This window comes from Macaca nemestrina, chromosome 4, assembly GCF_043159975.1.
Source record: "Macaca nemestrina isolate mMacNem1 chromosome 4, mMacNem.hap1, whole genome shotgun sequence".
In the NCBI taxonomy this organism is placed as follows: domain Eukaryota; kingdom Metazoa; phylum Chordata; class Mammalia; order Primates; family Cercopithecidae; genus Macaca; species Macaca nemestrina.
The window spans coordinates 46,738,892-46,760,602 of record NC_092128.1 but is presented as its reverse complement, the minus strand read 5'-3'; the positions used below and the strand labels follow the sequence as shown (position 1 = coordinate 46,760,602).

The window sequence follows — 21,711 nt, the reverse complement described above, 5'->3', positions numbered from 1 at the left end:
AAGAATTGAGGGGCTCTCCTGTAGTTAAGATTGCATATATGCCGGGCGCGGTGGCTGAAGCCTGTAATTCCAGCACTTTGGGAGGCCGAGACGGGCGGATCACGAGGTCAGGAAATCGAAACATCCTGGCTAACACGGTGAAACCCCGTCTCTACTAAAAAATACGAAAAACTAGCCGGGCGAGGTGGCGGGCGCCTGTAGTCCCAGCTACTCGGGAGGCTGAGTCAGGAGAATGGCGTAAACCTGGGAGGCGGAGCTTGCAATGAGCCGAGATCGCGCCACTGCACCCTAGGCTGGGTGACAGAGTTGGACTCCGTCTCGGGAAAAAAAAAGAAAAAAAAGGATTGCTGGAGTTCGTGGTGGGAATGTGGACTGCTGGGGATGTCTCACTTACCCTTTCTCTGCACTGGGAAGCCTTTCTGGGCTCCCAACTGGCCACCTCACTTCCCTCTGCTTTTATGCCTCTGGTATTTCCTGTCACTTCTCTGTTGAATTTCAGTGTTCTTTTAGATGTTCTATTTGCAGTGTGATTATCTACTTGCTATTTTGGTTGTTCTTTGTGGAGGAAGCGAGTGCTGGATGCTTTTCATTAGCCATTTTAAAGCCCTTGGGTAAGGTTAATTCTCCCCTACACAGTGGGTTTAGGGGCAGGGCTAATGAAGGAAAAAGTCAAAAGTAACTTGGTGGTTTAAAGTCTGGGTGACTGAGAGAACAGAGGTGCTGTTGTCAGAAACGAAGCCAAGAGGTAGATCTGAGTTGGAAGATAGGAGGACAAGAAGATGGAAGGATGATCATAGATCTAGTTTTTGAGTTTGAGATGATGATCTACTATCCCGAATGTTTGCTGCTCTCAGAATGGCAGTGGTGGTGGAGGAGGTAAACCTGCACAGGTGGCATGGGAGGTAGTGAGGCCGGTGGCAGAGGCAGGAGGGGCAGCCGGGGTTAAACAAGTTCCTGAAAAGAGAGAGTGGATGGAGTTTGCAGGGCACCAGGAACCACCACTCACCCTGCCTGGCAAGTCTTGGATTAGGAAAACAACCTCTGAACAGCCCACCTCCCACTACCAGGCACTTTTGGGAAACCTACCTTTCATAGGTGACAAGGGTGTCACCCGGTGGGGGTCATTTCTTCGTGCTATAAGAAAGTCTTATTTACCATGCCGATGTTAATAATTTTCTAAGCAATAAAATCAATATCATCATTGAGGTTGACGTCACTCAGGGTATTTTTGCCCCTATTTCAATTTATAATTTCTTCTATCTCAGTGGTATCTGCCAGACAATTCAGTCTTTATCTGTATCCACAGAATACAGATCTCAGACTGGCTTCTCTCAGTAACTTCCAAATGTTCATTTTCCTAGCAGACCCATACAATTTTCTGTTTGTAATAGCCCTTACTTTAGTCTAAATTTACCTTTAATGTATTTTTGTAAAGATGCTTTGGGTATTAACAGAGCTAAGATGCCTCTCCAGGGTACGCTTCTGTATCCTGTGTTTCTCTCCACCAAGCACAGTTTCCCAAGACCCTGAGCCCTCTTGTCTATCTAGTCAGTGAACTGCCATTGCTTTTGCCCATAGTCTTCCTGATGATGGCAAAAAAACTGTAAATTAAAAACCAAAGCCAGGGATACAAATGGAACTCTGCAAAGCTCCAAGCAGAGGTTCCAGAAGCCAGAAAAACAAACATGCATGAGCTCTCAGGGAGGTAGTATGATGGGCTGAGGCATGAGATAAGGGGCCTCTGTTCCCCTCTTCTTGGTGGGGCCTGGAGGAAACAATGCACCCAGTATTTCATTCTCCTGAAAGATGGCAAATTACTCCCATTGTTGAATGTCTACCTTCCTTGCAGGCATGGGCTTGCCAAGTGTCTCCTGGAGTGGGGAAAGGAGACGAGCCCCCTAAAAGTCCTGTTTCTTGAAACTTCCCATACCCTTGTAAGAGTCTAATATGGAGGGAGAAACATATTGAGAAGGGGTATTGGGAAATCAAGCATAGCCCTCTGATGGGTGATGAGGAACTGTGCTGTTAATCTTGGCTGGCAGCTTGGTCAAATTCCCTCCCCAGGATTGGCTGTTTTTTTCCCCATGTTACACTAGTTAGTCTCTCTCTGGCATGCTCTCTTTAGGCAATTGGCCACTGTTAACATCCACGCTCTGTGCTCTGCCAAGCACCACTGGCTTTCCTCAAGTCTTTTCTGAGAAGTACCTGAATGGTAACTGAATTGGTAATGGTGTGTCTGTGACACAAGGCCTGGACTAGAACAGAGATGTGGCTATATCTGGCCCATGGGGGTCAGTGACAACTCCCCTTCCTGCATTTATTTGCCTTTACTTGCATAACAAGGTGCCCTGATAGGGTACTTTCCCTGAGCCTTTTGCTTGCTTTTGAGAGAAACTGACAGCTGTATACTTAGTAAGTAGAGTCACATGGGACTAGATCTTTAATTGAAGAGTTAGAGGAGTCGAGTTGTTTCTTTTAATGTGTTACTGTAAGGCATCAGAGTGCCTGCTCTGGGCAAAGAGGTAAAGGGACTTTATGTCTGACTTGGAAGAGCCAAAGTGCAATTTTATTACATGCATAGATTGTATATAGGTAAAGTCAGAGTTTTTAGGGTATCCATCACCCAACATACGTATGTTACCTAATGTACTCACTAAGTAATTTCTCATCATCTACCCCTGCCCAGCCCCCTACCCTTCTGAGTCTCCAGTGTTTACCATTCCACACTCTATGTCCATGTGTACACATTATTTAGCTCCCACTTATGAGTGAGAACATGTGATATCTTTCTGCATCTGACTTTTTTTCCTTAAGACAATGGTCTCTGGTTCCATCCATGTTGCTGCAAGAGACATGATTTCATTCTGTTTTAAAAAATGGCTGAATCATTTTCCATTGTGTATGTGTACCACATTTTCTTTATCCAGTCATCCATTGATGGACACTTAGGTTAATTCCATATTTTTGCCATGGTGACTGGTGGCATTGGTGTTTAAAATCTGGGGAGAAGATGGATCAGTTTGCACAAGAAGCCATGGAATGAGACTCCCATCTCTTCTTCCTAACATTTAGAGTTTTGTGTTGCTTTTGAGTCAGCGTAAGTGGCCCTAATCCAGGCCCAAGGCCTGTCACACCTTGGGGCTGGTGAGGCTCTACAACTGCGCATAACACAGAGATGCCACTCTTGTCCTGTGTCCTTTACATAAACAGCCTCTGAACTGCTGAGGCCCGTTGGGGAGTGAAGTCAGCAGAACAGTGGAGAGGCCATGCAGGAGCCATGGGGAAGGTGGAGCCGCGGAGGCAGGTGTGTAGGGATGGCTGCTATGCTCCTACCAATCTGTGAGAACCTGTGGGGTAGCTTTTGAGGACTCCTCTTGAGGGTTTGTAGAGCATCTTTGTGGGGCTGAAATTCCTGCCTGGTTGGGAGGATGCTGTGGAGTCAGCAAACACTGAGCTTAAATATTACCAGGACATCACTGTAGACAAAAGCCGGGGCAGCCTGGGGTCATTCAGCAAAATTCTGAGGGTACCCCTGCTCTCACCTGCATGGCTGAAGGGCTGAACCATCTTCTCGGCTTGTTTTCTCAACATTTTGGGTTGCTCCATTGCTTTCAGAATCCATATACTCAGCCAGGTTCTTGGTTTCATGATGCTTTAGTCAGCTTGGGTTAACATGACAAAATACCATCGACTGAGTGGCTTAAACAACAGAAACTTATTTTCTCACAGTTATGGAGGCCAAAAGTCCAAGATCAAGATGCCAGTGAGGTGAGTTTCTGGTGGGGACCCCTTTCCTGGTCTGTAGATGGGTACCCTCTCACTGTGTCCTCACATGGTGGGGAAACAAAAAGAGAGGGGAGGAGGGGCAGGGGAGACAGGGGAGAGAACTTTCTGGTATCTCCTCTTATTAGGGCACTAATCCCATCATGAGGACCCCACAGTCAAGATTTCATCTAACCTAATTACCTCCCAAAGGCCTCATCTTTAAATACCATCATATTGGGGGTTTGGGCTTCAATATGTGAATTTTGCAGGGACATAATTCAGTACATAGCGTGTGGAATGCTCACCAGCCTCCCACTCATAGCTCAGTCTTCCTATAAAGGGAAAACTGTACTTATCCTTCTATGGGCAGTGCCATCTTCCCAGGAGGAGGAGAACCCACTGTTTCTCTGAACTTTTGCTCTCTGAACAGTCATTTTTCATCTTCCTTGACTTTGCTCTGATCTCTTCCTTATGGAACATACCTGTGGAGTCTTGTGTCCTGTCTTTTGGGATGTCTCTAGCCAGGGACTACGTCAAGATAAGGAATAAAAGCTTAGTTTTGCCCCTGCAGCTCTCCTCCTCACATGTCAGGGATGGGAAGAGAGTTTTCAGGTCTCATCCCCTGTTGTGGTGGGATCTGGGGAGGAAGAAATTCTAAAGAGGCAGCCATAGGCTGCAGGGAATGGAGGCTGCCCACTCACAGCCCGGGTAGCACTGCTAACCACCTACTCCAATGGGTCAGGACTTTTTTGCTGAAAGCTGTGGTGATTATCAAAATATTAAACAACCAATAACACAGTCAAAATGGCTGCTGACCATAAACTGTAGATAATGAGACGGGAAAGATCGTGTGACCCCCTTCGCAGGTGGGAACTGGAGTGACTTGTTTCACTCAGCCTGCTGCTGGCCACTCCACGCGGGAGCGTGTGAAAGTGAGTGTGAGAACTGGAGCAAATGAACACTGAAACTGGTTGGTCGCTCCTCTCTGGCGCGATCAGGCTCTGTGCGGGCCCTGCAGCAACATCCAAGTGTGTCACAACCAGTGCTCTTTCAGCTCTGCCGTCTAGGGATGGCCAAGTGCCAAGCAGCTCAGTGGAAGTTCAGGGTGGTAGTCCCCGCCCTCTCAGCACCCAGGTTCTCGTCTGGTGTCCAGGAAGAATCAGGTCACGTGAACTGTTTAAAAGACGATGAATGCAGGAGCCTTTATTGAGTGGTGGGTGGCTGTCAGCAGAAAGCGGGGCTAGAAAGGGAATGGGAAGGTGATTGTTCTCTGAAACCTGGCAGTCTTCGGACGGGGCCCCTTTCCAGAACCACGCTGTCTGAGGTTAGCTGCATCTGTCTTAGTCTCTGACACTCACTTGCTTCTCTGCTCACTGCTTAGACACTTGTATTCTCGACACTCAGCGGCTTGTATTGCTCTGCCAGCTGAAGTCTTTTATGGACACAGGCTAGGGGTGGGGCAGGTCAAAAAGGCAACATTTTGATGGAAAAACAGGGTCAGCTGTTTTCACTTACGGTGTGGTTCAAGGCTTAAGGGTGAGATTTAGCCGAGAGCCCAGCCCTTCTGTATCATTACCACCCTATGGATGTAAATAAGCTAAATATCAGCTCTGGTTGTAAGTACCAGGACTCCGATTCCAATCAGGCTAAATAAGACTCCTGCAACTCTGGAACTGAGGGTGCGTGGGGGGTGGCTATGGTTTAAGCTTGGCTGGATCCTGAGGCTCCAATGCTGCTGCTATAGCTTTGTGTGGGCGTCTGTCAGTCTCCTCTGCCCTCCCTCTTTGGCTTGTCCTCTTCCTGCAGGCAAGGTCTCCTAATGCAATGAGGAAGATAGTTAATGAAAATCCCATGGAAACATCCTTCCAGTTTAGCAACCAGCCCCAGTGGGAAAGGCACTTCTCTCACTCTCTGCCTACATAGAGAAGGGCTCCACTGGGTCATCATAGCTCATGCCTATTCCTAGGGCAGTCACTGTGGTCAGGGCAATGAGGTATGATGATTGACCCAATCTGGGTCAGTTGTTTCTGTGTGCATGTTTGTGCTTAATTGCATCATGAGACTCATATGGAACAGGGAAGAAACAGTTCCTCAAAAGAAACTAGGAGGTGCTGGCAGGCAAACATGAGAACCATCTACTATCTACTTGTTGATAACAAGATGTTGGTAAAGAGTAGAAGAGCTCCTCTCACCACAAACTTGTACACTGCTGTACTGGATTCAACTCCTATCTTGGCTGCTGCTTCTAAAATTGGTGGGAGGAAAATCCCAAAAGGTTGACTCATGGTGATTAGAGTAGTGAGGGAGGAAGGGACTGCCTGTGTGGCGTGGTTTTCTTTCTGTGGGTTTACAGATGAATTATTGGGTGCTCTACTTCTGCCTTTCCCTGGGGGTGTCTAGTAGACACCAGTGCAGGGCAGGGAAGGTGAGGGGGCTCAGGCCACCTCCCCAGCAGCTCGCTCTCCTGAACTGGCATCCATGCACCCCTCCCTGCCATGCACATGCAGCGTTTCTGTGCAGGACGTGGAGTCACAGTTCCTTGTGGTGCAATGAGAGGTTGCATTAATATGACTTATTCTGTTTTTTAAAGGTTTATTTTTAACAGTTGTGAGTGGGTTAGGGTTAGAAGGTAGTTGATGTTTAGGTATGAGTGGGAACCTGCCTCCCATTTTCATTCACTATAATTGGATGTGGATGGGTTTTTTGAGCAGACAGTAGGATGAGAGAGGGGGCTTAAAGAAAGGAGAGGGCCCACAATGGGAGATTGCTCCAGGCAGAGCAGCTGGAGAGCAAAGAAGATTTATAGCTGGAGGTGGGCACAGCAAACAGAAAGGGAAAAGAGGAAAAGGATGTGGGTGGAGATGGATGGAGATACAGGGAGTGAGGAAGGTGCAGAGAGGGGCTGGTGGAGGATTTGAAAGCCAGGAGTGATTTAGTGAAGCAGTGATATGGAAAGAAGAATTTGAGAGTTGCGGTGTTTGTGAATCAGCCATGCAGATAAATATTTTAGCCATTGTGATAGAAAATATGTATCACAATTCATGGGATGTACAAACAAAACCTAGGAGGGTAAAGATTACAGATGGATGTCCACCGTCACCACTATTTTGCTAATTTGATTCTGTAGCCCCTTAAACAGTAGCTAACTCACTTTTATTGAATGCCCTTTATATGCCAAGGATAGAGCTAACCACATTACCAGCATTGTCTCATTTCATGCTCATAACAATCCTATGAACAGGTGCTATTTAAGCAACCCTATTTTATAGATGGAGAAATAGGCTTGATGGCCCAGTGTTTTAGTTTCATAGGGCTGCTGTATCAAAGTACCACAAACTGGATGGCTTGGAACAACAGAAACTTATTGTTTCTCAGTTGCGGAGGTTGGAAGTCTGAAATCAAGGTGTCAGCAGTGCCATGCTCCCTGTGAAGGTGCTAGAGAAGGATCTATTCCAGGGCTATCTCCTGGCTTTTGGTAGTTTCTTGGCTTGTAGCAGTAACTCCAACCTTCACATGGCATTCTCCCAGTGTATGTCTGCCTCTTCACATGGCATTCTTTCTATAAATGGATAAATTTTGGATGAGGGGCATATCCAACCCCAGGATGACTTCATTAACTAATTTTAACTGCAACGACCCTATTTCCAAATAAATTCACATTCTGAGGCACTGGGGATTAGGACTTCAACACATGAATTTGGGAGGAGGGATATAATTCAACCTGTAACACCCTGGAACCCATGGACACCTGGGGACCTGTGTTGGCAGTGCTCCTAGCCTGTTCCCACCTCCTCTGGGGCCTCTGGCAAGGACAGGCATCCCCCTGCTCTGCAGCTGGCTCTGGGGCTCAGCTGTGGTACACACACTGCAGTGACAGCCTTGGCCTGATGGGCTGGAGTCATTGCCAGGGGGGAGGTGCTGTGGCCCGGCCGCCATGGCAGCTGTGTCTTTGTCATCACTGCCATGTCTTGCTGACCCTCTGGAGAACCTCCTGCCACTCTTTGTCATTTTTTGTTTGTCCTCTGTGAAATAGACTCACAGCCTCCATCTATGTGCTTTTCCATCTACGATGCCTGTGTAATTGTTTCATAAATGCTTTTGGAAAATGATTTATTTCCATTGCAAATGCACCATGATTCACTTTTGCCTTTCTATCTATGGATTTAAAATGGACCTGCACTCCCCCTGCCAAAACCCCAGGAAGGCAAATGTAAACAGTTTACCTGCCAGGGGTCCCACTATGTTTGAGAATAAAATTATCACCATCCTTTCTCTACCTTAGACTGTCTTCAAAAGCTGAGGCCTGTCCCACTACTTCCTGGGCTGGTTTCTGCACAGTAGCATATTTGAGAGGGAACTGTGATTTGAATGATTCTGTCAGTTCCCCAGCAAAGCAAGCCTCATGCTTGTCACTCCTCATTCTTATTTGGAAGTCTATAGAGGACACACACAGTCACATTCCCCTTTACTGTATAATGTTCCAATCAGCAGCCAGCATAATAAAATCCAATTAATATGTTAGGCTGTTGTGATTCTAAAAATATTTCGCATCCGCCTGAGGGGCTAAGGAAATTGGAGGAATCAAGGTATTACTGCACACCTGTAATTTGCAGAAAAGTTCTTCAATCATTTTTGGAGGCGGTAGATCTGTTCTTGAGAAAACAAAAATAGATCAGCTCTCCAAAATGAGGCTGCCTGTGAGATCGTTCCAGTGATCCTTTATTCAGATGCCAGGCCCTGCGTGCAAGTCTAATGATCCCTTGGTTCAGATATATATGAATTATTAAGGTCAGTTAATTAACACATTTTTCTTCTGCTGAAGTAATTAGATGAATAGAGCTCTTGCCCTCTTTTTGGCTTTCCTGGCAGTTGCTCAGGGCTGAATAGAGGCAGTAAACATATTGCCAAACAAATGCTAACCAGAGAAGTAATTTTTCAGTTTCCGTTTGATTTCTGAAGTGTTATCTTGCAACTGAAATAAGCTGCTACTTGGGGATGGTAAGGGAAGGCAGTGGGGAAAAAGAGAAAGGTGAAGAATGAGCAACAAGCCCTCATACAAATCTACCTGAGAGCATCTTATTGATCCCCAATATTCATTTGTCATTCCACCTAATTTTTTAAATACTTCCTTCACAACATCTCTATGTCATTTGTACAAAAGTTATCCAAAGGGAATATTTATTACAGCTGTTTGCATGAATATTCCCAAGCCATTTCCTTTCTGTCCCTAGTGTGGCCACAACATTTTAAGTGGCCAGAAATTAGGATCTGGTATGTTTAAAGTGGTTTGTTTGTAATATGTGACTCTTGATTTTTCTAGGTCAGTGGTTCCCCACACTGCCTTTGTACCAGAGTCATCTGGGGGCACATAAGAAAAACACATTCCCAGCCTTTACCTAAGATTGATGGTCTCAGCATCTCTGGGGACTGGCCTGGAAATATGAGTTTAAAACATTTCCCAGGGTAAATCTGATGGTCAGTCAGGGTGTGGGAGGTACTGTTCTTGGTAATGAAGATGGAAATGTCAACACTTAGGAGCTCTCCTTCTCTTTGCAGACAGGTGAACTGTGATCATTCTACACCCTAGGCCTAATGGCCAGTCCAGGGAAGCCTCCTGAGTTGGTCCAGTCAAACACATGAAATGGAACTGATGGCTTAGTCTGTGGGTGTGATATGCATTACTCAGGATTGCTTGATGTTTTTGTCTCCAGGGTCTCTGCTGGAGCAAGCAGCATTTCATGAAAATTGCCTGCTTAGGAGGCAGTGTCCCATAGAAGAGAAAGATAAAGACATGGGTAACAACTTTCAGACTCCAAAAGCTCCAGTTTTTTCACCTGTGAAACAGGTTTAATCATAACAACCCATGCAGCTGTGAGGCAGGAACAAGGTGATGTGTGTGTGAGTCCTAAGTAAGTTTCAAAGCACTGTATTCATGGAAGGATGATGAGGATGAGAGTGATACTGATTTCAGCAAAGCTCTGATAGAGATAAAGGAGTATAGTGGAGGGTTGGAGAAGAAGGGATAGAAATTTTGCTGTCCTTAAGGGTGGGGCAGGTGGCCTAGCAGCATCATGCCTGAAACACAGTCAATAAACGTTTCCTTGCTGACCATTGCCTGGCTGAAGTTCTGTGTGATTCCCTTGCTATGTGTTTCCCATATTTAGTAAAATGTAATGATCACTTTTCCTAGTTTTAACAACATTTTGCTTTCAAAAATATCATGGATGCAAGGAAGTTCCCTCACAGTGTGATTCGCCACAGCTCCACACCTCCCAGGAATGGTCCTGCGGACAGGCCAGTGCATCAAGGCATGTGGGGTGGGCTGGTCTATAGCACTCACCTTAGGAACTTGGGGACTTCATGAGGGGCCCGACTGCATGAAAACTTGCTAGAATTTCCAAGAAAAATGAGGGAGAAAGCATTATGATTGGTGGTAGGGCTCACAGGCAGTAAAGATTAGAACCCACGGTGAAAAGAGGGGATGAAAACGGCTCCAGTTTGAACTTTTTGAAATGGCAGAGTTGAGGCACGTGGGCTCTGTAGCTGGGATCCTGGGTCACATTCGTTGACAGTTGGGAGGGATAGCAGAACCTAAGTGCTTTACATACATTATCTCACCTAATTCTTACAACAGCTCTAAAGCAATATAGTATAGAAAGAGGGGCACAATCCCTGATTCACATTTGGAAACCCAAAAATCTTTGAAAGCCTCAAGCTTTTCATAATTCATTTGAATGTGAAATGAGCCTGACCTGAAATCTTTTGACAGAAAAACTTAACTAGAACTTATGTGAGACTTTTTCTAGTTTTGATTTATCCCACTTGTGAATATGTATGTTTTGCTGCAGAAATGTTAATGAATTTGATTACAGAGGAATGCATCAGAGCTTGCTGGGTGTGTTACATAATACATAGTATATACAACATGTTACTGTTCTATCATCCAGAAATCTGAATTCTGAAAACACGTGTGACCTTCTCCCAGAGTTTTGGAATAGGAATTTTCATTCTGTTTCTCCACTTTCACAGAAAAAAATGAAGCTTAAATCAGTGAAGTATTAGGTTGGTGCAAAATTGCATTTTTTTGCCATTACTTTCAATGGCAAAAGTCACAGTTAATTTGCACCAACCTAATAATTTGCCTAGGGTCACAAAGCTGCTAAGTCAGGAACCATGGTTGTGCCCCAAGCCTATTGTGAGATATTCTCCTAAGAATTGCTGTTTCTTCCTTGGTTTTGAATCCCTTTCCCAAAAGCTTGCCTTTTTGTCCTGGTTTGTGTGGCAGGCTCCAGGAGGAGGGATGTGTGTGTGTGCATTGTGGGAAGTGGAGTCAGGTCTTTCTGCTTAGCTACCCATACTCAGGCTGCCTTGTTCTGTAAATACCTTGTTTTTCCTAAAACACAAGTCTGATCATCCCACTCACCTACTTAAAAGCTTTTAGTGTACTCTACATAATAGCAAAGACAAGGAATTAACCTAAATGCCCATCAATGGTAGACTGGACACAGAAAAGGTGGTACATATACACCAAGGAATACTATGAAACTATACGAAAGAGCAAGATCATGTCCTTTGCAGCAACATGGATAGAGCTGGAGACCACTATCCTTAGCAAGCTAACACAGGAACAGAAAACCAAATACCACACGTTCTTACTTATAAGTGGGAACTAAACATTGAGTACACATGGACATAAGGGAACAACAGATACCAGTTTGAGGGTGGAGGATGGGAAGAGGGTGAGGATCGAAAAACTGCCTGTTGGGTACTATGCTTATTACCTGGGTGACAAAATAATCTGCACACCAAAACCCTGTGGCACAGAATTTATACAACAAACTCGCACATGTATTTCTGAACTTAAAAGTTAAACAGACAAACAAACAAAAAAACCTTTTAGCACTGCTAGAAGGTCAAGTCCAAGCTCCTTAGAATGGAATATAAAGATGCCCTGCACAGGCTCCCGGCTGGCTGTAGTAGCATGGGTGGTTAAAAGTATGGACTCTAGAGCTGTATCATGGGGTAAAACCTTCCTTCTTGCTGCCCCCTAGGTGTGTGTAACCTGGGCAAGTCTCCTTTCTGCCTTAGTGTTTTATTTTTTATTTTATGTTTTCTGAGATGGAGTCTTGCTCTGTTGCCCAGACTGGAGTGCAGTGGCACAATCTTGGCTCATTGCAACCTCTGCCTCCTGGGTTCAAGAGGTTCTCTTGCCTCAGCTCCCAGAGTATCTGGGACTACAGGTACCCGCCACCACACCTGGCTGATTTTTGTATTTTTAGTAGAGATGGGGTTTCACCATGTTGGCCAAGCTGGTCTCAAACTCCTGGCCTCAGGTGATCCACCTGCCTCAGTTTCCCAAACTGCTGGGATTACAGGTATGAGCCACCACACCCAGCCTGCCTTAGTATTTTATAATGTAAGGCTGATAGAGTCATCCACTTCCTAGTGTTGTAATGAGGCATGAATGAGTTAATACAATGTAAAATGGTTAGAACAATGTAAGCAGTAGGCACTCAAATGACACTATTGTTTTCATGGTTTCTCTGGCCTTGTTTGCTGCCTGGACTCCTACCTGTCCCCATCTGACCACAGGCTTTGACCATTGCTTCCAGAACAAGGAAGACTGAAGCAGCCTGCTCCCCCTGTTGCGTGCTTTTTCCTTTCCTTTGTCCTATTGTCTGCCTGTCAAACACCTGTTTATCTTGGACAACTCAGTTCAAGAGCCATCTTCTCCTTAAAGACTTCCCCTGTTTGCTTTCCTCCTTCCTGTCCTTTGGGTCTCCACGATGCCACATTTGTATTTCTGTCACGACCACCAACAGTATTTTAAAGTCCTTATTGTTGTCCTGATCTGTTTCTTTGCCTGAATTTTAAGCCCCTTGAGAACAATTCCCCTATATGTTTGTATCTCCAGTCCCTGGCAGAGAGTCTAACACAAGCCATATAATCAATGTGTGTGGGTAAATGCTATAAAGAGAACTCATTCCAACTTGGGTAGGAATTTCTGCTATGGATGCTATTTACAAGCAACAGAACCCACTCTTGCTAATTTGAGCTGAAAAGGAACATATTAAAAGATAGCTCACAGAATTTCCAAGAAGCCACAGAATGGGGCTTTGGATGTTTTATAGCCAGGAATAAGATGCAAGTCACATCAGTGGGTTGTTCTGGTGGCGATCCTCCTGCCATGCTGAGCCAGGACAGGGATTTGCCTTGCTGACATTGAGCATGGGACACTACCTCCAGACTGTTGCTGCTGTTCCCGCTGAAAGCAGAATGTCTGTGGCCACCCTCTGCCATCCTCACCGGCATGCTATCACATAGTGCCTGGGTGGTGCCTTTTAATTGTATTGCTTTCTCCCAAATTGAAATCTCCCATGGATGCACCTGACTGGTGGAGCTTAGGTCAAAGGCTTCTACATAGACTGCAAGGGAGACTAGCAAGGGGAAGGCATCTAGTTTAAGAAAGCATGGATTCATAAAGTGGGAGTGCCCAAGTGCAGAAAAGGGGGTTTCAAAGATGCTGAATGGCCAGAATATGTGGTGAGAATGACCATGACAGTGAGAATTGACACCAGCAGCAGCAGTGGTGGTAAAGGGGTGATGGCTGGACCAGGCTGTTATGTGGTGAGAGGAGCGGATTTCAAGGGCAACAGGAGGGGATCTTCAATGGGGTTGGAGCATGAGATACCTAAGACTCTGTAGAAAAATAAGGGAGACGTTTGAGCTTAAAGTTCCAGACTACTGATTTTCTTTCTTTTCTTTTCCTGTTTGTTTTTTTTTTTAAGATGGAGTCTCGCTCTGTTGCCCAGACTGGAGTGCAGTGGCACAATCTTGGTTCACTGCAACCTCTGTCTCCTGGATTGAGGCGATTCTCCTGCCTCAGCCTCCCAAGTAGCTGGGATTGCAGGCACCCACCACCACGCCCAGCTAATTTTTGTATTTTGAGTAGAGATGGGGTTTTACCATGTTGGCAGGCTGGTCTCAAACTCCTGACCTCAGGTGATCTGCCCACCTCAGCCTCCTAAAGTGCTGGGATTACAGCCGTGAGTCACCACACCCAACCGACCACTGATTTTCTTAGCTGAGTTTTTCATTGCCCCTCCCTAATCTTCTCCATCAAGACTGATGTCCTCTGGAAAAACGAGGATCACACTCACGTATCACAATTGCTTTCTTCTAAAAAATGCTGGCTATGAGGGATTCATTGGCAACAAAAGCGAGGAACTCTTCATAATCTAAATCAGTGCTGTTCAATGAATGTTCTAGATATGCACTGCTGATGTGGTAACTGTGAGCTACATGTGGCTATCAAGCACTTGAAATGTGGATAGTGTGATTGAGAAACTGTTAACATTTTGTTTAGGCAATTTAAATGTAAATAGCCACATATAGTCAGGGGCTAACTTATTAGATAGTGCAGGTGTAGATAATTTGATCTGTTTAGGAAGGCAAAAGAGATCACTCTATTTGTAAAATTTAAAAACATATTTGAAGCTGGTCATGGTGGCTCACATCTGTAATCCCAGCACTTTGGGAGGCTGAGACCAGCGGATCACTAGAGGTCAGGAGTTCGAGACCAGCCTGGGCAACATGGTGAAATCCCGTCTCTACTAAAAAATACAAAAATTAACTGGGTATGGTGATTTGCACCTGTAATTCCAACTACTGGAGAGGCTGAGGCATGAGAATCACTTGAACCCAGGAGGCAGAGGTTGCAGTTAGCCGAGATTATGCCACTGCACTCCAGCCTGGGTGACAGAGCAAGGCTCCATCTCAAAAAAAAGCAACAACGAAATAAAACATATTTTAAAATATATCATAGACTGGCACATAACCAAGTGTAGTTTGTTGGCAAAAAGCCACTTTTTAATGGATAGAAATATTTTGGGGCATGATGATTTAGCAACAAATATAGAAAAAGTGAGATAGTAAATTTAATTCTCTTTTTGTTTGTTTTTTAGATGGAGTCTTGCTTTTTTGCCCAGGCTTGAGTGCAGTGGTACAATCTTGGCTCACTGCAACCTCTGCCTCCTGGATTCAAGCGATGATCTTCCCACCTCAGCCTCTCAAGTAGCTGGGACTGCAGGTATGGGGCACCACACCCAGCTAATTTTTGTGTCTTTAGTAGAGATGGGGGTTTCACCATGTTGGCCAGGCTGGTTCCAAACTCCTCCTGACCTCAGGTGACCCGCCCAACTCAGCCTCCCAAAGTGCTAGGATTATAGGTGTGAGCCACTGTGCCCAGCTGTGAACTTAATTCTTAATAGTGATTCTGCACTTTAAAGTTTGTTAAACTAAAGATCTTAAAACTGGGGTCTGCAGTAACAATATTTTCCAACTAGGACATTTTGGAAAGTGCTTATTTGTCAACAAAATAAAAATGGCCAAATGTTTGGGACTGTGGTCTTTGAATCACACATCAGAGTCACTGTGGCAGGTCATTATAACACAGATTGCAGGGTCTCACTTTTAGAGCTTCTGATTCTGTAAGTCTGCGGGGAGCTGAGGATGAACATTCCTCACAAGTTCTCAGGTGATACTCATACCGCTGGTTTGGGGATCACATTCCAAGAACCCCTGACTTAAAGAAATGCTCTTTTAAAATTTAACTTTTTCCTTTAAGGACATCTCAGAATCTTTCATCGTTAAGTATTGCTCTGGTCCTCTGAAACTCCCAGAGGGAGCGGTATATGAGAGATATCCCATATAATTTGATCATAAAACCCTTTCCCTTAGGGTAAACCAAGGACTATAATTGGAGAGACACAATTCTATGAAATTCAACTGAATTCAACATAAAGCTTAGTTTCCTTATTCTTCCGCTTCCTCAGTCCAGCCACAAAACTAGGGTTCCATGGGCTCAGTTCTAGGCTGCTTTCTGTTTTCCGTCTACCCTCTCCTCATAGGGAGCTCATCTGGGGCCATGACTTTAAATGCTGATGATGCTCCATTTGACATCTCCTGCAATCTCTCCTCTGAACCCCACATAGTGCATCCACTGCATACTTAGCATTTTCATCTCAAACTGAATGAGTCCTGAACTGAACTCTTGTTAATAATTCCTCCGACCCACTCTGATTCCTCTCCCGGTTTTCCCTACTCAGGAAATGGCATCACCACCCACCATCTGGGTTGTCATCAAATCCATCAGCAATAGTTGTTATTTCTGCAAAAAAAAAAAAAAAAAAAAAAAGTGTATAAGAATGTATGTGTTGGGTGTGATTCTGTTCTGCGGGGCTGTTCCCTGGAGCAGTAGTCATTTATCTCTGTTTGCCTTCTCTCCCACTTAAGTGCATGCCGCCACTCCATGGAGGATTCGATGAACAGGGATATGAGTCCCTTGAGGCCCCAGAACTATCTTTTCAATTGTGAACCAAAGACCAACAAAGATGATCACTTTAAGGTGAATGATGATGAAAATGAGCTCCAGTTATCTTTAAGAACCATCAGTTTAGGGGCTGGTGCAAAATATGAATTGCACATTGTTGAAGCAGAAGCAATGAATTACAAAGGTAGTCCAATTAAAGTAACAGTGGCAACTTTGAAAATGTCTGTACAGGTAACAGTTTCCCTTGGGGGCTTTGAAATACCACTACCTGTGGTCTTACAATTGAAGTGTGGTTTAGGGCCAGTGCATATTAGTGGACAGCACTTAGTAGCTGTGGAGGAAGACGCAGAGTCAGAAGATGAGGAGGAGGAGGATGTGAAACTCTTAAGTATATCTGGAAAGTGATCTGCTCCTGCAGGTGGTAGCAGGGTTTCATGGAAAAAAGTAAATCCTGCTGTGAAGACGATGATGATCATGATGAAGATGATGAGGAAACTGAAGAAAAAGCTCCAGTGAAAAAATCTGTATAAGATATACCAGCCAAAAATGCACAAAAATAAAACTAGAATGGAAAAGACTTAAAACCGCCAACACTCAGATCAAAAGGTCAAGACTGGGCGTGGTGGCTCACGCCTGTAATCCCAGCACTTTGGGAGGCTGAGGCGAATGGATCATGAGGTCAGAAGATTGAGCCCATTCTGGATAACATGGTGAAACCCCGTCTCTATTAAAAAATACAAAAAATTAGCCAGGTGTGGTGGCAGGCGCCTGTAGTCCCAGCTACTCGGGAGGCTGAGGCAGGAGAGTGGCGTGAACCCGGGAGGTGGAGCTTGCAGTGAGCCGAGATTGCGCCACTGCACTCTGCCTGGGCGACAGAGTGAGACTCCATCTCAAAAAACAAAACAAAACAAAAAAAAACAGGAATAAAAAATCTCCTAAAACACCAAAAGGACCTAGTCCTGTAGAAGACATTAAAGCAAAAATGCAAGCAAGTATAGAACAAGGGAGTTCTCTTCCTAAAGTGGAAGCTAAGCTCATCAGTTATGTGAAGAATTGCTTCCAGATAACTAACCAGGAAGCTATCCAAGATCTCTGGCAGTGGAGGAAGTCACTTTAAGAAAAGAGTTTAAACAATTTGTTAAAAAACTTTCATCTCATTTCATTTCTGTAACAGTTGATATCTGGTTGTCCTCTCTGTAATGCAGAGGGAGAGCTTTCCCTACTGTGTTTAATAAATGTTTTCCAGGTTCCATTGCCAAGAATGTGTTGTCCAAAATGCCTATTTGGCTTTTAAAGATGGAACTCCACCCTTTGGTTTTAAGTATGTATGGAATGTTGCAATATGACATAATGGTAGCAGTGGTCAGACATGGAAATGATGGGGAGACAAAAATATATATGTGAAGTAAACTCAGTATTTTAATAAAGTAAGAGAAGAGTGTATGTGTCTATACTTAAACGTGATTGCAACCATAATACATGTATGCATGTGTGTGCATGTGTGTATGTATACATAGATAAATGTGTCTCCTTTTATCCATCTGTAACGCCACATGCTAGATCAAGACGTAAGTCATCTTTGATATATCACCACATTCTTTAAAAAATGGATGACCCCTATTTCCCCAGGTCATGCCTTCATGGAGGTTACTATGAGGTCATAATGTAAGAAAGAAAAAAAGGTATTTCTCTACCTCTGTTCCTGTCTGTAATTGTGGAAATGGAGATGGCTTTCAGATTTCTCCAGCTGGTTCAGAAAGCCCCATAGATGCCTCACATGAGCTTAGGAGCTAGCACTCTCTGCCAGACTGCTCCCTCTTCCTCCCTCTGTCATTCTCTTCCACATCTCCCCGATTCCAGTAGGAGGCAGGTCCAACTTCATGCCCAGGCTGCTGTATCCCTCTGCTCTGGTGAGCTCCACATTCCCTAGAAGTGAGAAGTGATGATTAACTCCTTCATACTCTGTTATACAGGCCAGAGGAGTATTGTTTTTCATGCTCTGTACCTGACTGAAAATTCAGTGAAAGAAATCTTTTATTTTTCACTTCGTGTATTCCAGGCTTTTTTGCTGTGACTCAGGCAAACAATTGTCCCTAAATCTCCTTTTCCTTCCCGTACTGACCTAGTGTTCTTGGACCAAGTTTGTATAACTTTATTCTCCTTTCTCTTAGGAATACTTTTAAGAAGTGGCTTCTTATTCCTCCTGCAAATAGAACTGGGTAAGTTCTGCCCCACTGGCCTTTCTTGTTTTCTTCCTGCAGTGTACCCAACCTCTGGCTTCCTTTGCATCCTGCCTGCCACATTGGCATACACTTTTGTGTTTGTGTATGTACATGTGTGTGTTTATATATAAGTTATATGTCTACTTATTTCCACGACTCTGTAGGCTCTTCTTTTTGCCGTGGCCTGCATTGTTTTTGGTGACCATCAAAAGCAGTGTACAAAGGTCAGAGAGGTAGATTTTGTCCTTCCAACTATGTTGCAAATCTAAAGATGATTAGATCCCTGAATATAGGTTCCTTAAACTCAATCGACCTTATTCACATTAATAAAAAGATTCAAATTGCAACCTGAGCTTCAGAGGAGCGTGTCATCGAAAGGCAGGACTTCCTTTTTCTTTCTTTGTTTTTTTAAAATATTATACCTTAAGTTCTAGTGTACATGTACACAACGTGCAGGTTTGTTACATATGTATACATGTGCCATGTTGGTGTGCTGCACCCATTAACTCGTCATTTACATTAGGTGTATCTCCTAATGCTAGCCCTCCCCCGTCCCTCCTCCCCCTTCCCCACAACAGGCCCCGGTGTGTGATGTTCCCCTTCCTGTGTCCAAGTGATCTCATTGTTCAGTTCCCACCTATGAGTGAGAACATGCGGTGTTTGGTTTTCTGTTCTTTCGATGGTTTGCTGAGAATGATGGTTTCCAGCTGCATCCATGTCCCTACAAAGGACACAAACTCATCCTTTTTTATGGCTGCATAGTATTCCATGGTGTATATGTGCCACATTTTCTTAATCTATTCTGTCACTGATGGACATTTGGGTTGATTCCAAGTCTTTGCTATTGTGAATAGTGCTGCAATAAACATATGTGTCCTTGTGTCTTTATAGTAGCATGATTTATAATCCTTTGGGTATATACCCAGTAATGGGATGGCTGGGTCAAATGGTATTTCTAGTTCTAGATCCTTGAGGAATCGCCACACTGTTTTCCACAATGGTTGAACTAGTTTACAGCCCCACCAACAGTGTAAAAGTGTTCCTATTTCTCCACATCCTCCCCAGTACCTGTTGTTTCCTGATTTTTTAATGATTGGAAGGGCAGGACTTTCTACCTGTCCGCCCCTCAATTCTGCTATTTCTATCAATGCCAACCTTTCCTCGGTACTCAGAGCACACAGGGGCTGCAGACACTATCGGGAGTCATGGCACCTTAAGCACAGTTTAGCACAAGTGCTACCTTGATTGCTCTTCAGAAATCTGATGTGCAGATGGAGCCTCTTTTTAGGTCTTCGTTATTAGCAGTTTATCATGTAGCATAATGTCACTTAGGCAACATGGTGCAGTTATGGTGATATAATTTAAAAATCAATACACAAGGACGAGTTTGTGAATTAAATGTGGCATTTAATTTTTCAGATGTAAAATAGCACAAACATAGATTTAAAACACATTTAAAGATAAACCATGCCTGTGGTCAGTTACTCCTCTTTGTAGTCCAGTCCCCAATAAATACACAATTTAAAAATTAAATAATTTAGAGATTCATTTTGGACTGTACGCCAGTTTAATTCCAAATCATTCACATCATTGGATGGATCTAGTTTTCACTTGAGATGTTAAAAAAGTTTTAAAATCCTATGCTAGAAAGGTAGTTTAAAGAAAGGAAGTCAATTGACCTTATTCACATTAAGGAAAGATTTAAACTGCATCCTGAGCTTCAAAGGATTGTGTCATTGAAGGGCAGCACTTTCCACCTGTCCACCTCTCAGTCATGCTGTTTCCATCAGTGCCAGCCTTCCCCCAGCTCTCAGGACACACAGCGGCTGCAGAGACTGTCGGGAGTCACGCACCCCGACTGCACCACATTGCCTAAGTGTGATGTTTAAAGAAGGGAAAATTCTTAGCTCCTGGGAGGGAGGGGCAAAAGGGTGGGGTATTGAGCCAAAAAGGCCATTCCTGACTTGGCATTTCCTGAGAATTCTGAATGCCTGCTTCAGTGCCATCACAGATGTACCAATTGTGTCAGCATTAGCTTTCTGTTTTTCTCTCCAGAGCAATGGTTTCCAAATTTAGCTGTACAACAGAATCACCTGGGGTGCCTATTAAAAACACAGATTCTTAATCCATTTGGGTAATCAGATTTTGTAGGTCTAGGGTAGAGGGTAAGACCAACTCACCCTTAGAGTTGTTCACAGTGCTTTGAATTTACTTGCCTCAGGGATTTTTGCCTAGGAAAAAGCACAAGCTGAAGACTAGCTCTTCTAGTTTTGCATGGAAACCGAAATTCAGAGTGGCAGCTGCTGCTAGATGACTCTGGTCCCAATACGATTTCTTATAAAGTATTTGCAACAGCTTTTCATTTCATCTCAATTTTCTTTTACCCTTCTCTTTAAATTAGATTATTTGTTCAAAATTTTATTGCTTGCCTGGCAAATATTTGATAGGACACCATGTACCCCCACAAATGCACTCATTATGATACTATTATTAATTATTAATTGCTTCCAAATAGAATCCTTCAGTAAGCATATTTTTTGGCAAGTATCATGCTTTCAGAATTATATCAGTTGTTCAAAGAAGTGTTCATAGGGCCGGGTGCGGTGGCTCATGCCTGTAATCCCAGTACTTTGGGAGGTCGAGACAGGTGGATAACTTGAGGACAGGAGTTCGAGACCAGACTGGCCAACATGGTGAAGCTCTGTATCTACTAAAAATAAAAAAAAAAAATAGCTGGTTGTGGTAGTGTGTGCCTTTAATCCTGGCTACTCAGGAGGCTGTGGCAGGAGAATCGCTTGAACCCCAGAGGTGGAGGTTGCAGTGAGCTGAGATTGTGCCACTGAACTCCAGCCTGGGCGACAGAGCAAGACTCCATCTCAAAAACAAAACAAAACAACACCAACCAAACAAACAAAAAACAAAGAAGTATTCATAGTCCATTTGGCTATAATTTACAATGTGTACTTATTCCATTTAAATTTCACGTGTGGTCTGTGTAATAATAATGGTATTTTAAATATATGTATATATGCATGCTTCTATTTGTAAGTGGGTAAAAACGTAATCAGCTATTTCCTCTCTGGAAGTGACATGTAAAGTAAAAATATAATCTCCACCGTCATATTAGCATTTTAAGAAATGGGTTGGTAATCAGAGAAATTTAAATAGTAGATGCAAACAAAACTATGTACATTATTATAAACATTTTTTCAATTTGAATGTTCAAAACCTACAAGTTCTCATTATATCTTCCCAAAGGGTGATTAGAGGAGACAGAATCACCTGCCTTGAATAAATCCATTTTTTGCAGTGTAGTAACTCTCTGATTTTAAATTCACCATTCAAGTAAAGGTCTAATATTACCTATGTTGCACTCATTAAATTTGAAATGGT

General features: G+C 43.9%; 1 pseudogene; it reads left to right on the top strand.

Moving 5' to 3' along the window:
* Nucleotides 1-16,063: 16,063 nt before the first annotated feature.
* Nucleotides 16,064-17,213, top strand: LOC105475264 (nucleophosmin-like; annotated as a pseudogene).
* Nucleotides 17,214-21,711: the final 4,498 nt, after the last annotated feature.